Source organism: Varroa jacobsoni, unplaced genomic scaffold, assembly GCF_002532875.2.
Source record: "Varroa jacobsoni isolate VJ856 unplaced genomic scaffold, vjacob_1.0 scaffold_1191, whole genome shotgun sequence".
Taxonomy (NCBI): Eukaryota; Metazoa; Arthropoda; class Arachnida; order Mesostigmata; family Varroidae; genus Varroa; species Varroa jacobsoni.
The window spans coordinates 13,451-30,642 of NW_019214093.1; the positions used below are offsets into that span (position 1 = coordinate 13,451).

At 38.4% G+C, this 17,192-nt stretch overlaps 2 non-coding genes across 2 annotated transcripts; both read right to left on the reverse strand.

The window, feature by feature from the left end:
• Window positions 1-328: 328 nt before the first annotated feature.
• On the reverse strand, window positions 329-413 carry TRNAY-GUA (transfer RNA tyrosine (anticodon GUA)). Its single transcript is given in 2 exon segments — window positions 329-364; window positions 377-413. It is a non-coding gene; the product is annotated as a tRNA-Tyr (tRNA).
• Window positions 414-4,324: 3,911 nt separating this feature from the next.
• On the reverse strand, window positions 4,325-4,409 carry TRNAY-GUA (transfer RNA tyrosine (anticodon GUA)). Its single transcript is given in 2 exon segments — window positions 4,325-4,360; window positions 4,373-4,409. It is a non-coding gene; the product is annotated as a tRNA-Tyr (tRNA).
• Window positions 4,410-17,192: the final 12,783 nt, after the last annotated feature.

Below are 17,192 nucleotides of genomic sequence, written 5' to 3' on the forward strand. Positions count from 1 at the left end.
CTTTTGAGCAAAGTCTTGTTATTTTATGTATAGTTTCGCTGACAGGTTTTACAATAGCAATAAATCATAAATTAATAGCATAAGATAAATACTGAGAACACGAAGACCGCAAGCGAAAATGCATACGGCCAATGCGGAACTGTTTTCCCGCAGTCTACAAGTCACATGCTGAAACTTTTAGACTTATTATTAGTCACAATTCCATCCACACATTCTGATTCTTTATACGACGCTCACAATTAGTAACATCTTTATCTAGCACGATTAATAAGAAATAGCAAATCAAAATAAAAAAAATTTGAGAACAGGTCTGGTTATAGAAAACATGTCCGTCGAGCCGGATTCGAACCAGCGACCTAAGGATGGCTGCAATGCTCTACAGTCCTCCGCTCTACCAACTGAGCTATCGACGGCGCTGGCAAAGCCGCCTTTCCAAAGCGAAATCGCTTTTAAAAATAGTGATTTTTACACTATTATCTAGATTTAACAAATATATCAAGGTTATTTAGGCCAATTTTCTTCGGCTAAATGTGACTTTATGCAGACAGTACACAGATAGACGCAGGGTTGCGACCAGGTACCTTTAGCTGCGTCGCAATATTGTATAGTATCTGCATTAAAAACGCATCGAATTATATCCTGGCCTTTTTAGGGAATATTGGAAAATGCCTGTTTTATAGTATATTAAAATGTCATGTTCATATATCCGTCGACTGATACGAACGTAGAGCGTCGATTGTTGACATTATTTTTACTGTGAAAAAGATAACACTGTTTTCGCTGGGGCATTCGCTGATACATTCATTGTTATAATGACAACGATGCAAGCTTGAACTCAGGTCTCAAGCTGATAAAGGAAACGTGGTAAGATTAAGCCGTTCACGTTGAGAACCTGACATATCTAAATGCTGGAACGTGAATTTGGAACCTACTCGAAGACAAAATAATTTAGGCTAAAATCATTTTCAAAAGTCAAGTGTCAACAGTTCTATATATTAGCCCCGAATCTGTATAGGCACTGATCAGAGAGCTGGAATCTGAATGAAAGGGCTCCAGCTATGGTAACGGTTCAGGTGAAAGTAGAAACACGCATAGATCATGTTAAATGCTCGCCATTACCTAAATCGTGTGTCACAGCGAACATAGAACTACGCCGAGGTCGCTGTGGGAATGGATGTATACAAAGTGTACATAAACAAGGGCTTCAGAACACCACTCACATGCACACCGAAATACTAATATTGATATTTCGTTGTCATCAGTCGTAAACTGATGTCTCATCAAGGAAGTATGATGCCTCATCAATGTACGATTATAGTCATTTCTTTCTGCTACCTCAGATCACTTTACTCATTTTTTAAATACTAAAAGAACTTGATCTTCTATCCTTGGGAAAATTTTTTTTAACGATAAAGTTAAATATGAATAGCAGAAGCGGACCCACAAAATATTATTGCAATACTATAGACAATCATATCCGAACCTACAACTCGACACACAGAGACAATCATATCCTTAGCAAACTAGGTGCTCTGTTTACTTTTTACGATAAAAGATCACTTTATATTATAACGTAAATGATGAAAGTAAAATGAATTATTTCGTTTACTAAAAACCCGTATAGTCTTAAGTCAGACAGTGTACTACGCTACACTGCATTCACCTGTTATGCTCTATAATCTATGGTACTGAAAAAAGTTCTCTGTATGGACAGCCTAAGTAGACTTGGCTTGATTGTACCAGGCGTGAAATCTAGTGTCCTTAAAATAGGTATTCTTTTTATTTCTGCTAGTGATTTGTTCTTATTGAATCGCTTGGGCGCTCTTGGACACTCCAAGGACGACCGTTATCGTACGAAAGTCATTGGCTTATAAAAACCTGCACAAATTGAAGGAATATAAGGCAGGAAGTACCTTACATCTCCTTACATGCTCTCAAAGATGAAGCACATTTTGCTGTTTTTTGACATTTACCGTAACCTGAAACATCAAATTATTATAGGTCCTGCGAGGAAGCAAATGATGTCTTCTATAAAAGGCAAAGTGCAGCCAATTCCGGAGGACATATATGAGGGTTGTTAGGTTATCAGGTCGAGCGTATGGACCGATGTATAATGATGATAAATGCCGCTAAACCTGCCACCACCGTCAACATCAGCAACGAGGACAGAAGAAAAGGTAATTTCTAGAGCCTACAGCTACGGTAATCTTTATTTTTAACAATGCCGCACTTACTGCTAGTTTTCTGGCTTCATGAAATCAGATGATGCAGTTTACAGCCGGATCAATCAAGATGAAAGTCAAGGCCATCATCGTTGTCTATTGACAAATCAGCTTAAATTCGTCCGTTTAGTTCCGCCATTGCTACGGACTGAGAAACGCAGCTACCATATGGAACGTCTTGGAACCGTTTAGAACCGACATATTATATATGGGACATTTCTATGGTTATATACACGGAGCTAGGATATATATATATAAATTAATATAGCCAGAAATAAAGATGACTTATTGTTAGATATGCATTATTAACCACGTTCATAGGCCTTCTCTGCTGTATAAAATACAAAGAACATTCGATGAAACATAGACGGTTGCCCTTGGTGAACTGTATTAGAAATATGTGCGTGTATATGAGAAAAACGTTTGATTACGTTTTGAGAAAGTATATTGATTAGAAATAGATGGAGACAACCTCAACTAACAGAATATTATTTATAATTTTTAGGACACAAATCTTATAGTTCATTGGTAATATAGAGTGGCTTGACCTAGCACCTAAAAAGGTCATAAGCAATTGTAGGCGACAGTGGTACTAAAAGTTTGTTTTTTATCAACACGTATGTCACATGTTGTTTCCATCAGAGTTCCGAGTTAAAGTCATACTCGAATTTTCGAGATGGCGTGGTTTGGGACTAACACGCATCTCTTCCCATAGTAACCATGAACATACAGTCATTACTGATTTAAATTCTTATATCTTAATTCTGATTAAATTCAGAGTGCCGTCATAACACATGGTTTCAATACTATTAAATACGTCTGTTAAAGAAACCCACAGATAAGGCCAGTTAGATCTACCTGACTAGACCTTCCAATGGGACAAGTCCTATGCAACATTGAGAAGCTGACTTCGAAGATTTGTTCATATATAAGAGGTGCCCATAGACCTTAAACGGGAGCTGAACGAAAATATGTTGTTCCAATAACGTTATATGTAGTACTATAAGGCATTTAACAAATATGCGTAAACTAGCAGGTCGATCAATGGTATCGTCAAATTGAGATACATTGGCTGTTTTGACCATGCACCTGACACGATCGGCATTATTGCGGCTCGTGGAGTTGTCGAGGCAAAAATTAAAAGCTGAACAGGATGAAAAATGTCCATACCTCGGATAGGACAGTCAGAATGTCGGCAAACTAAGCGCAGTTACAGTTTTTTCTAAATTATTCCAGATAAGCTCTGAATTTGTGCATTCGACGGTATACTATGGCAGCGCACGTGACCTTATTGTAACGTAAGAAAGTGTATCATAATTAGGCAGTATTGAATGATTTTAGGATTGTGTAGAAGCTGTACGACGTGTTCAATCATGAATATATGTTTTCCAGGTTAGAAGTTAAAAAGCGGATTACTAGGCGCCACCTGTTTTTTTTTTGTTAGCATTTTCTTGATCTCGTTGTGATTACGAAGTTATCTTTCAAACAAGTTTTACTTTGCTCATCGTGTGCGTTACGAAAGGAGCGTCCGCTGAATAAGCGGAAGGAAATGGCGCGAAGAAGTGAAGCTTCATTATGTCTCTCGTACTGTGCCGATTGAGATTTCAACCTTAAAATAGCACTAGTTGAAGCATCTACCTGGCATATAGGTCTGCGTTTGTTGTGATTGTAATAATAGATGCGTAATATAAACTTAGTTGGTTATAAAAATATTGAAAATATCAACAGCGGGTTGTTGATAGCGGCGTGATAATGTTTCCAGTAAGGTCAGCATCTTATACGTGCTACACAACTGATTATCAAGAACATAGCAAAAAATCATAAGAGACAAATATTGAGAACACGAAGAAAGTAATCAAAAATGCATAACGCCAATGCACAAACGTCTTCCTGTGCTCTTTAAATCATTTGCTGACACTTTCGGGCTCATTATTAGTCACAATTTTATCCATATATTCTATTTCTTATACGGCGCTCACAATTAGTAGCATCTTTTTTTAATTTCATCATTCATTGAGAACATTAAGTGCTATCTAAAAAAGAAAAACCAAAGTAAGTTGCCGATAAAAAAAACTGCGACTGTTCTTAGCAGAGAAAACGTATCCGTCGAGCCGGATTCGAACCAGCGACCTAAGGATAGCTGTGCTGCTCTACAGTCCTCCGCTCTACCAACTGAGCTATCGACGGCGACAGGACGTCACTGAACATGACATATAGTACTGAGAGGAAGTTCTTCGTACAGATGGCCTAAGTAGACTTGGTTTGATTGTACCAGGCGTAAAGTCTAGTGAAAAAGACTTGAAGTGGGTATTTTTATTATTTTTGCTAGTGATTTCACTTACAGAATCGTTTGGACACCCTTGAACACTCTAAGGGCAACGGTTGTGGAACGAGAGTCATTAAAAGCCTGTAAAAATTGAAAAAATATCAGGCGGAGGTATTTACATAGCAAGACGCCACATATAGGCTCTTTGGAAGCCCGATTCTGCTAAGATTCTTATTTACAGCGCTTTCTTATAAACTTTGAAAATAATAGTCAGAATATAACGTTTAAGGTTTCTTCCTATCACATAGATTTTTAACTAAACTTCATTACGTACTATCGACCTTTTAGTTGGAAGCGGATTATTCTCTCAAGTTTTATAAGTTAATAATTCCCTAGAGTTTTAAATCAAGTTATCTATTGCTGCTATCGCTGCGGAGAGCGTAATGGTTTTGACTTAGCTACTCATGTTCACAATGCTTCTATATTCAAAACAATATCCCTAATCTTCAAAAATTAGACCGCGCTAGTCATTTCATCAAAGTACGTCACCTCATTTCTCAGCTAGAGCTTTCTCTCAATAGTTTTATAGATTCGTTCCGGAACCGATGATTGTGTATGCTATTGTGGATTGAGACCAGAGATTCCCCCAACATTTAAATATGCTGTGATGCCATTCAGATAGCTTCTAGATTATCAAGGACCATTCAAAAATCTAACTTTTTTTCAATAAACCTGACATTTTCATTGCTTCGTACTTATATACACTCCGAGTCTGCCGTTTATTGCACATATCAATGTACACATCCAAGCTACATCTAATTTTGCAGTGCCGCCAGCTCTTTAGATATCGCTTTAGAACTAAATATAAAATGTTGTAAGCTCAATCAACGAAACGTAGAGACTACGTACTAACAAATACTGATATATTCGGAATTCCTCTCTTCCCTACATCTGTTGCGTGAAAAATCACAAGTTATTCCGTTAAGATTTCCTACGATTTTTTGGGCATTGCTGGCAAGAATTTGGCGTCAACGCCATTTCTGTTGTTATTATATGCTAATTGTATTGCGTAAGTTTATCATGGGATTTTGGTTGATCTCAATCTCTTTAAATTTGTGCGGCGCTAGGGCGCGTACGTTTGAATAAAGTTCTTTTTTTTTATTTAATTGAATAAAAGCCAAATACTCTTTTTATTATACCTTTACAACAAGCGCATGTTTCAAGATTTCCCGACTTCGAACCTAAGCCATGTCACATACTCGTAATTCTAGCCGCTGCACTATCAAGGGTATTTTGAAGAGTACAATTATTCGTGTTTCCGTAATTCCAGTACTTCTTCGATCTATAAAGGCCCTAGAAAAAGCCTGTAAAAATGGCTTTAACCCTCTGGGAGTACTACTTATTGGCTAAGTTGACGTGGGCGTGTTTCAAAATGATTTGGTTTTTTTTTCGTTCGACGTTGATGGCTTATATACAAAGGTATCGAACTTTATATTCGGTCCTACTGTCTGGCTGGTCATACGTTTGATAGCACGCACTCAGGTCATAGTTATCTATATCTTGGCCATTCGCTGCAAGCGAACAATTAATTTCTTCGGTGACTTGCGTTGCGTTTGACGTGGGCGGTGGAAACAGGCCGCAACGTTGTAGTTGGACTATGAGTAATTTTACAAGGATATAGGTACATTGAGTCATGCTGGCGAATTAAGCCATAGGTGCAGAATTATTAAATAAATTTTTAGCGAAACCACGTTAGGTAGAATACCTAATTAATTATATATTTTATGTTGACATTTTCATAGCTTTAGGTTTTCCACCAGGCGAACTAGCTCAAAGCCCCTTAAATATAGACTATTAATGTAATCTATTTGTATATTATCGATAGTACTATTCATAATGTGAACTAATATGTTTTTATTTTAAGTTAAGAAAAGTAACTTTCATTGCCTTTAGAAAAAGTTAAACTAGTCATCTTTATTTTTCCACAGTGTTTTGCCGTTCGTAACTTGCTGCCAACTTTTACGAAACTTGGTACCACTAACGACTAGAGCGATCCAGATGCAAGTCAAGGCCATCATCATCTGATTGTTGACAAATCAGCCGAAATCTTTTTTTGGTTTTGCTCCCCAAGGGTTGCCAAGGGTTGAAAAACGTGGCTACTATATGGAGTCAAAACGGTAAAGCGTTTGAAACCGACATACCTAAGGGATATTTCTACAGTTATATGTAGATGGCACGGGTGCATATGTTCCGAAAAGAAAGAGTGATCCATGTTCGTAGGCTTGTATATATATATAGATGATCGTGAAACATTTGGTCATGTTTTGAGGAGGTGTAATGACTAGAATTAGGTAATTAGAATGAAGACACATTTAAATGCAGGCTAAATCAACAGAATTTTATTCATAGTGGGGCCTTGATTCAGGACACTTAGGCGTTAGACACATTTGCATCAGGAGGATCTCATTGACTGTTATTAACGTAGACTGGGTTGAACTAGAATCAAAAAGGGAAACTATGTCGTAGTCAACTGTTACGGTATAGGCTATACTGATATCAAAAGTTCTATTAGACTGCTATCTAGACATATGCCATATCTTGCTTTCATCGGAATCAACTCTAAATTGATTATAGATCTTAAGGCAAAGGCTTACTTAAGGACGCCAAACGTGGAGATGCTAACTTGTTTCAGTTGCTTCGACAGGTCGTCGTGCTTCCACTGCTAGGCAACTAAGCTGTCATTATATAGAAAAAGCCGATCAACGTGTCATGCGCAATAAAAAATTGTTCCGACGAGCCAGATTCGAATCACCGACCTAACGATATCTGTCGCAATACTTCGACGCAATGCTACTGTCGGTTTGGCTTTTCTAACGCGAATCAGCCTGGCGTTAATTAATCATTACCGATAGACCTCAACTATTACACCAAATAAACGATTCTAGTAAATGCCGCAACGCATTAGCTATAGAATAGGATCATCCTGACGTTCGTTTATTTTTTTTCATCATATTCCCTAGATCCCTCTATCAGGACTACAAAACTGATGTATGTGGGCAACAGCTAATTTTATCTTTTCACAAAAACTAAACACGAAATGTCTAGGAGAAAATGTGTTCCCAGTGCATCTTGAACAGCTAATATTCGTTTGTAAGCAGATATGACAAATAATCAAGTTGCTTTTATAAAACAAAAAAAAAAAACAGGCCATATGGTCAATTCACATTGTGTTTATGCATTCACAGTGTACAAAAAAAAAAACTCCTTCTTTCATTTGCTTCCATGTGGTCTTATTCACGTGTCAATAACGTCGACGTTTCAGTTGAATTGGCTGAACAGCTGCGTATACACAATACGGACTTGCATTAGGAGACCTGGACGACCTGTAGCAGAGATTGGCGGTTAGTGATCTGTCGGGTACAGATATTTCGGGCGTAATGCACGCTTTGACGCCAATGGAGGCATCCAGCGTTACATAAAAAACAGGTGTAAAACAAAAGAAATTAGTAATTTGTACTCACTGCAAAATGAATCGATAATTAAATGGCTCGCTGCATCAGTTAGATATAGGTACTGTAGTAAGTGGAGTCCGGAGAGAATAAAGTCTGACTTGCGCGTACCCTTGCTGAGACCTTTTAGCTCTAATAAAAATACAAACATTGCTGAAAGCACAGCCCATAGGCGACTCTGTGGGCTGAAAGAAAAACTGCTGCATCAGAAACATCTGTAGCTAAGACTACTGCTGGGAACTTTGAAAATCCTAGAGAAAATTTGTTTTTCCTTCTTATCACAAACGTCAAGCTGTGCGGCAAATCGAGCACAGATTTTGCAGACAATTGTACGTTGTTTAGCGGCAAACATTTTCCATGGTGAATTTGTCTAAGATCTTCCGATTTCCGGACGGACGTTATAGGCATGTAATGTTCGTTAACTCACAGCGTTGTTGTATATATTTACCCTGTATTGTGATGTTTTTTTTCTATTTAGTATTAGTGACAACTGTAACACAAAAATCCAGTAAATAACCGCCGATGTATCGTACACGTTCTTGCTTTGTGATTACTTGTATTTATTGATAAATTATTTTGTTTTTTTTTTTTTGTTGTCGTGTTAATCGTTGTATGGATTGGCTTTCTATTAGTAGTATACTGTTCGCTTCGCTAATATCTTTACGCGCCTTGGCTTGCTTCTGTGTCGGTACCTTAGATCCTGACGATATGTAGCCTTTTACGTTTGGACCCGCATTATGAGAAAATATATGCACATATATAGCTTTTTTGAATGAATACTCGTTTCATATGTACGCACAGACTTGAAGAACACTAGTAGGCTAGGTTTTGACCTTTTGGCGTCTTACTGAGCATCACAACGGATAGATCGCCAAATTGGGAAAAAATCACGGGAAAGCATCAACTCGCGCAGGAAACACTCACAACTCTATTCATCTTCACGCGCAATGCGATGATGATCGGCCTATTGGCTTTTGCAAACAGAGCACCATTTTGTATGGTACCCGTCGAGGTCACATGGTGAAAACTGGATTGTGCCTCTATACAAACACGGCATGCAAATAGTAGCAAATTCATGGTTTTTATGTCCTGCAGGCTGCATATATGGATATGTTGGTTGGCTAGACAGCGCAAACCCCGCTGTACTTCTCAATTCATCAGTCAAATGAGAGATAGCCACTTGCCATAAGAAGAAACATATAGTTTAGTAAACATAACTTCTCTATACCTCAACCTAATTCTAAACGCGGATTCTGTGTGTAGACGTCATAGGACGTGGTTATTTGCCTTTCGCCGAAGCTGACTGCAACAGAGCCTAACGTTAGTTTCTATTTGGCAACGTTTTTAGCGTACGTATCAGGTTATTTTCACTGTACAATTAATAAAATTTGACTCAAACCGGATATTTAAATTATTTCCCTTGTGTATCAACCCAATATCAAACCTTTGGCTAAATACGTTTTTATAACATTATGCTAACTGCTCAAGTTGTTATTTTTATCAGGAACTGTTGGTGTCAACATGCTACTATTTAATTTACTGATTTATTTACTTATAATTGTAATTATATAGTCCTAATTGTTAGTCGTTCTATTCTCGCAAGCATCCCATATATTTACTGTAATGAAAATAAAACATTTTTTTTTAGCCGTTTCTCTACATTTATCAGGGCCGGCTTTTATCATTCCCACCTTTTGCGTAACTATAGCTACTGCAAAGAACACTTGATGGGTTTCTCTTGACTAGCAGTGTTCGAGGCACGGTGTTTAAAACAATTGATCTAAATCTAGAAATCAATTTCATTTATGAATTGAACATTTGGAGTTGCCTTTATTATTTAAACCCTCTGCATACTGTTCTACAAATGAAGAGTGAAATAAAATCAAGAAAATACGTTGTGTCAAAGACTTGATAAAAGGATCTACGCCTGGGCTGCGTTATTATAGAGACACGATCTTTTTTTAACGCAGGGAGCATTAACGAGACTAGGGGCTTTCACGCTAAATGTGCCCCATAGATCTGATCATAACACCGACGCGTTTTTTGCTTACGTTCGTGCCATTTTTTCTTCTTCTCAATAAGTCTGCTGACAATAGCCGCCTTTCGCTTCGCTAGTTAAGTCTACATATGTGCGTCGTCGACAACTTCCGCTGTACACGATTGAGCATACAATGAGATAAACGGAGTTCGACGATAACTGTTCCGCTGTAGAGAACGGCTGCAGACGCGATCAATGAGCAAATAATAATAATTCGTCCATTCAGCTAACAGCTCTATTATGTTAACACAATTCGATCAGAGTCAGGGAGAGGTCGACGAAAACCTCGAGATCACTGCCAGCTTCTGCAGCTCTAAAGCCCGCACGTATCAGGCGTAAAGCTGCGTTTTACCTCGTGCCGTGGCTGAGCACGATCGGAGCGTTGGCGCAGGTGCAGTTGGTCTCCACCCGGCGGCATAATTATCGAATGGTGGTCGTTGTTTTTCTAGAGAGTGTTAGACTAGGGCAAGAATGAACTGCAAGGGCACTTTTTGAAGCGGCAATTCTGCGTAAATTTGAAGTTTCCGAAGAGCGCCAGGTGCAATCGATGCCGTTCGGCGACCGGGATAAACTGCGCGTAGTGATGATGCTCGAACCTATGTCTCCATGTTTCATGCTGTTGTGGACCCTGCTTTTTTTGGTGTTGGTGGCTTATGCCGGAATTCTCTGGAGATTAGTGGGTAATCCACTAACCTATTGTAGATAATCATTTAGAAATTTCAACGAATCCTTAAAAGTGTACATGCGTTGACTGGGAATGGACCAATCGACAACCTATTTAGACAGAAGCAACCTCTGCATCTTCAGCTGCTCTTGCGCGCCCGTACGTTTCGGTATGCTTGTTCCGGTCAGCCTCGTACGATTGTCCGGTTTGGGGATCAACAACAGGATCGCATGTCAAAGCTCAACTGTGCCTTATTAGACCTGACACTGTACCTTTCGTGTTCAATAAAACAATAACTTTGATATGTAGCGGTTGGAATAAGTCTAACCGAAACGTTTTTGAATTACGTGGTCAAGAAAAGCTTTTTGTCTCAGTTTGCTTACTATTGCAACTGTCGTAATCGTTGCTACGTCTCGCGAGAAGATCGCAATCATCGATAGAAGCTCACGCTTCTGTCAAATAGGTCAGGCGAATCCGATCTTCGCATCGCAGAAAACCAGAGAAAAATCATTGTGTAACGAATTATTTGCAAACGACGTTTGCTACGATATAAGTCGTAGAGTTCTGTAAACCTGTAGAAGCCTCTTTTTACGACGCACGCTGTCGTGTCATCAACAGTGTGGAAATAAGCGGTCGTACTAAAGACATTGTCGGTACATTGTGCAAACACGTAACCCTGTAGGAATCTACACACAGCTTTGGCGGTCAATCGAGGCTCTCGGCTAAGGGCAAAAATACAGTCATTTTGTATAGACGATTGAACATATCGCAAGAAAACTGAATCCAATTATAGCATTAATTAGATTATATATTTCAATATAATTTAAATTGTTCTGGCGCGAACTTATTCAAAGCAAGATATAAGGAAATATGGAGCTATATGGGCCACTGTTGTTCTCTAGCATGGAAACCCTGATCTGATTTAAATGCTATCAAACTTGACTATTTTTTTTTAAATGCAGACGGGTTTTGGACAACTTTTTCTTCCAGCAAGTTTCTAGGAAGTGAAGCCATACAGGACAGCCAAGCTTTTGTGGAACGATGGCGAAGTGAAGTCATCCGTTCACGTCCGCTCCTGCGGTTTCGCCTATTCCAAATCTACATTTTCAGAGGCAAGTTGATCGCGTTTTAGAAAAATCATTAAATTGACTTACCTAGTATTAACTTATTAATCAATTATTAACTAATAAACTTAGTATTAAGTTAAAATATTAAGTGAAGCTAAAGCATTAGATTGCGTCGCTCTTTAAATTACATGGTTGTCGTTGCCAGCAACGTGTCGCACGTGGTTGCTTTTAAAAGAAGTTGATACTGACGATTTTATTGGCAGAAGGCCTTATTTGGACGAAATAATATTACCGATATATGTCGAGTATAGTCATAATTACAGAATTTATCATAATTATTTATATTAAAATCGTATGTGAGCACACTGGTTATACAGGGCTAGAGTAATCCCAGAATGATACTGTGACTGCAGTTGAACAATTTTTATGAAGCATCCTCTTCCATAACGAAAATCACAGCCAGTTTTATGCCGTTACCCTATAGCTAAACGTTAAATGACCATCTTTTTTGCACAAAATTACTAGTGGTTCATATAGACAGCTTAACTTCTGGCTCATAAAAAGTGCTGTATAGGGGCCAACAACACGATGCTTTCAATTGACCTTCTCTTAAGGATCGATTCATTGTCATAAGCCCATTTAGGCCACATAATAGAAGGGTCCTTAACGAATAGGTTATCATACCTTTTGTCGTGGCGATGGTTATGCTCAGCGATAATGTCAAACAAATTTCGGCCTATACATCCGCATCCTTTATATGTTGTCTAGTAGTTTAAGTTGCATTGATAATAACGTATAAGATTAACCGTGCTCAGATTTGCAAACTCATTTTTAACATGATAATTATATTTTTAAGATACTAATTAGGCTTGTGGCTCTAATTGCGCATAGCCCGCATCACATATAGATATTATAGGGCTTTCGAAAAAGATCTATACTTAGTTTAATTGGTTGTAACATAAGTTCTTAATTACATATAACTAAAATATTTAGATTTTAGCACAATCTGTATGGGAGATTCTCAGCAAGGTTTGCTCATACATCTAATATTGGTCAATGCCTGCTCTGTCTTACTAAAATCAGGTATCTTCATTAAAGTCCTCCCGACGATAGCAATCGTGCATTTAACACCACTTACTAAACTATCACAAAGTGCTCCAATTAAATAACCCATGCACATAGATATATACATACACGTATATTCATATACACTGGACGCTGAATTTAGGGCGTAGTTTACGTCACTAAAGTAAGCGATACATTTATTAGTCTCAGATGGTCTTTTCTTGTCTGGCCACACCTCTCTGCGGTCCACTGGTAAAAATGCGGACGACAATATTACCGGTGGTTTTGGCTAACAATTTACGTTTTTACACGGCACTGAGTGATCTCAGCCAGAGTGGTACTAACTTGTGGTACTACCTACCACAAGTTGGGGCTGAAATAGCTTCTAATACAGTTTTGGCTAGGACATTTTTCTTGCGTTTTTGAGAAAATATGTACGCTTTTATATTGACAAACAGGCTGTATCGACTTTCATCTAATAACAATAATATATCTAATAATAATAATCTAATAACAGAGAGTGCCCAATCCACAATGTGACTTAGTAGCAGTTAATTGTATCGACAGTTGTCATCGTAGCACGCACCGTCATACTTTTTACAATAAATTTTAAAATTAAATGAAACACTTCCATCTGTACTGAATTAATTTGCGCGGAATACTATCTCTCAGTGTTAGTTACTCATATAATTATGATATATACTATATACAGTTAAATTTTCTTTATTTAGATATATACTGTGTGTTGTGCAGTATATCTCAATACCTATTTTTATTGAAATATATCTTAAAATCACTTTTAGATATTATCTAAACATTTCTCATCATCTCGTAATATTGAGTCTGCTCCTGGCCATTGTGTCACATAAAGAGCTCAACGAGCTTAAGAACTGCGCCGACCTTAGTGTTAGTGGCCTTCAGTAAAACAAGCTGCCATTCAATAACCACTCGGGAGCTGGAAAATGCGAAAGAACTCGAAAGACATCTCCAATATATTCCTATAGAGATGTCGGGCCTAAGCAGCCAAGATTGGAGTATATAGAAAACTCACGTATTCCTTATAGAGCAACGAGTTAAAAAAAAAATGTCTAGTAAGAAAAACGGCTGCTGAAAAGGCTGATAATGTTTTCCGGAGAAAAGGCGATGTATATAACGTTTGGCGAAAGGACGAGCAGCTTTAAATGAGTTTAGAATGAGTTCTAGCCTAAAAGCCAGTCCTGGGAGAATCTAGGATATTTTCAAGGGATTGAATTTCAAGCTTTTCATTGTTTACCTTCAACTTAAACAAAACACAAAATCGTTTTGCTAGATTGAAGTATTACAAGTCAACCCTTCGGTCAGCCAACTCAGGTTAATTTACTAAAAGCTCTTGTCCCGTTCAAAGAAAGCTGGAAAGCTTTTGCGTAAATGAAAACAAATTAAAAGGAAAAACCTTTTCAAAACTTTTGAACCGATGTCCAAGTGAGAACGAATACCGTACATTGCTTTTCATATGTACGTCGCAGTAAATAATCAAGTACCATTCAGGCCATGATTCTTTCGAGGCTATACTAGGCCACGTTAATAAAACATCGCCTGTGGTCTAGTCTATAAACAGGGAACGTAGGGATGAAGCAAGTAGCGATTCCTAAAACTTTCTTGAGCTCACTCTGCTTCATATAGTCGATAGCGGTCATCTAATTTACGCATAGACGTGTCGAAAGGATATATCGACCAATATAGATCGTTACATTACAATTTACCAATAAATATCACGCAAAAGTCAATGCCATAGATTTGATAGTTTTGCTGCGATTTAGCTAGTAGCAAGTCTATATTCTGCACTCCTTCTACCTCTAACGCTAGTACTATATATTAGACTAATTGTCGTTTTCGAATCTCAGCCAGATAGGCTACTTCTCAATTTGAGAACGAATCCTGGCTTAACGTTCGTGAACGCATTTACTTTATTTTTTTTATTGATTTTCTTTATTTATGGAAGGGTTCGTAGTTTATCCTATTTTGAAGTCAAGCACTAAGGCTTTATGAACGTTCGTGACGAATTAGGCTCCGAGCTCTTGCTGAAAGTAGCGATATCCGTTGGAAATAAAGGAGTGGGTGCCATCCGATATTACAACAAGTTTCGTCCAATCAGTGTTCTATTCTTACTACCAACCCATAGGCTCCGTCAGATCAGATGTACGTCTTCTACGTTCTAAAAATGACTTATCTACCATTCAGCTTTAACTTACCTGGAAAAAGCTACGGGCCAAGCGTGAAAATTCTCTTTTGATTACAACAGTTGTATTTCTTTAGGAAAGCCACGTTTTCCGTTACAAACTAGACGACGTTGACTTTAAATGTATGCTATTTACCCTTCTTTTTACTTAATCAACGTTGGTGTTGTTTGGAACTTGGTGGCTAGCAAGGTTATAATAGAAGCAGGACACGGTTAAGAAGCACAAGTCAAAATTCTTAACCCGTTAGGAATTTTTTGAGAATTATCTAAAAAAAATTGGTTCTCAGCCTTTGATTGTTCGTTTTTCCCAACCCTTTCAAAAAGATGGCGGGTTAACCGGAAAATATAAAAATACTTTCCTTTGAGAAGCTTCTTATTGTAGGTATGGCAAAGCAACTAGAAAATCAAAAATAGCCCTACACGTGTAAAACTGCCCTAGCGGAAGGTAGAATTTTGTCCTGAGGCTATCGCCAGGCAAAGTGATGCTATCTAGTACAGGCTTATTAAGATCGTTCTACGTCCTACTGACAGGGCACATATACCTGATTGTAGCCATTGTTGTTTAAAATAGACTAATCTAAGGTGAAATAACCTTGCGCAGCTTAGAATTAGAGCGCCGTTTAGCGAAATAGCCATTCATTTGGCTTTCTGCAGCTGCATCGACAGCTCTATAGGGAGTCTCGCTCATTGAGCAACGGTATTCGAGAGATGTAAACTCAATTACTTAAGCATATGTGCAATATTATAGTGGGTGTATTTATGGAAATAGATCAAGTAATCTCGAATTAGGGAAACTGCGTGTACATCCTGTGTACGTATCTTCAAGAAATCATCGGCTTCATGAAAGTCTTCAGCACTATTATACATGGTGTTTGTCTCCTTATCTAGAATTCTGTACATTGCAAACAACGAAAGTCGAGCGGATTTTCAGAAAAGCACGGAGTAAATAGGAAAAACATTGAACGAGTAGGGCGCGACGTGAAGGGAAAAGCGCGATTTCTAACAGTGCGTGTGTCTTGTTATCTGTGTGGAGAACGTATTGCTATTTTCAATGATTTGGCCGCTAGGGATCATACAAATAAGTACACTTGTGGCCGCTCACTGACGACAAAGTTAAAAATGAATGAAGCATATGCATTAACACTGAAGGAGAATATATCGGCGCTGTAATTAGCAGGAGCTTTTGAAGATCGTTACACGACGTTGAAGTAAGCGGCCAGTATGCTTCGGACTTTTTTGATCCATGTCTACAGGCAACTGACAACATTTTGGCTTCCCACAGGTTGGTTTGTACTGGTGGCTTGGATGAGACTAAATTTTCTTGGTAGTAGTATTCGCTGGTGTAGTTGGGACGACGTCGGTTTTGTTTGGCCACAAGGGTCCTAACGATAAGGTGATCGACAGCTTTAGCTCCAATGGACCGCCTAAACAGCTACTACGTAAGAGAACGGTGATGGATGTTTTAGCAATGTATCGATCTCTGCCACTGTTCTTGGTCCGTGACCTCCAATAAATAAAATTGCCAAACGTGCAGCAAACTCGGGGAAAATACTTGGACCTTTTGCAGTGGGGCTGTTACGGGTATACCCACAACATGTAACGATCAATTTAGCCAGGTTTTTTGTCATACACCTTTGTTAATGAGACCAGCATGATGTCCCCATTCAGTAATAAACGACATCGAAACATACGAGTTCAGAGCATCAGACACGCTCTGTAAATACGCACGTATATAAATATATGTCTGTCTTTAAATTCGAGCAAATTTTTGGCCGACGTTCACTGAACGCTCATTCATCAAGAAGTTGTTCTCTCTACTACATCTTACAGACGGACGTTGAACACGTTTTAAATTTAGGAATAAAGGGGTTTGTCTTCTGGGCATTGGCACAACTTGATTATTCGACGAACGCACAGCGGGTCTCGGAAGTTGGCGGGTCTTAAATGTCCATCACGAATATATTTTAAAGGCCTACAGACATACTCGTCCATTATAGAACTAATTTTCAAGGTGCACGTGAAGACAAAAACAAGGTGTTCTCTATTCGATTTATCTGGCTCATAAAATTGTGTACTCGTAATGAAGCTCTAGGCTAAAACTTCGAATTTTGAATCACTAAAAAGCATTGTGCCCGTATATATA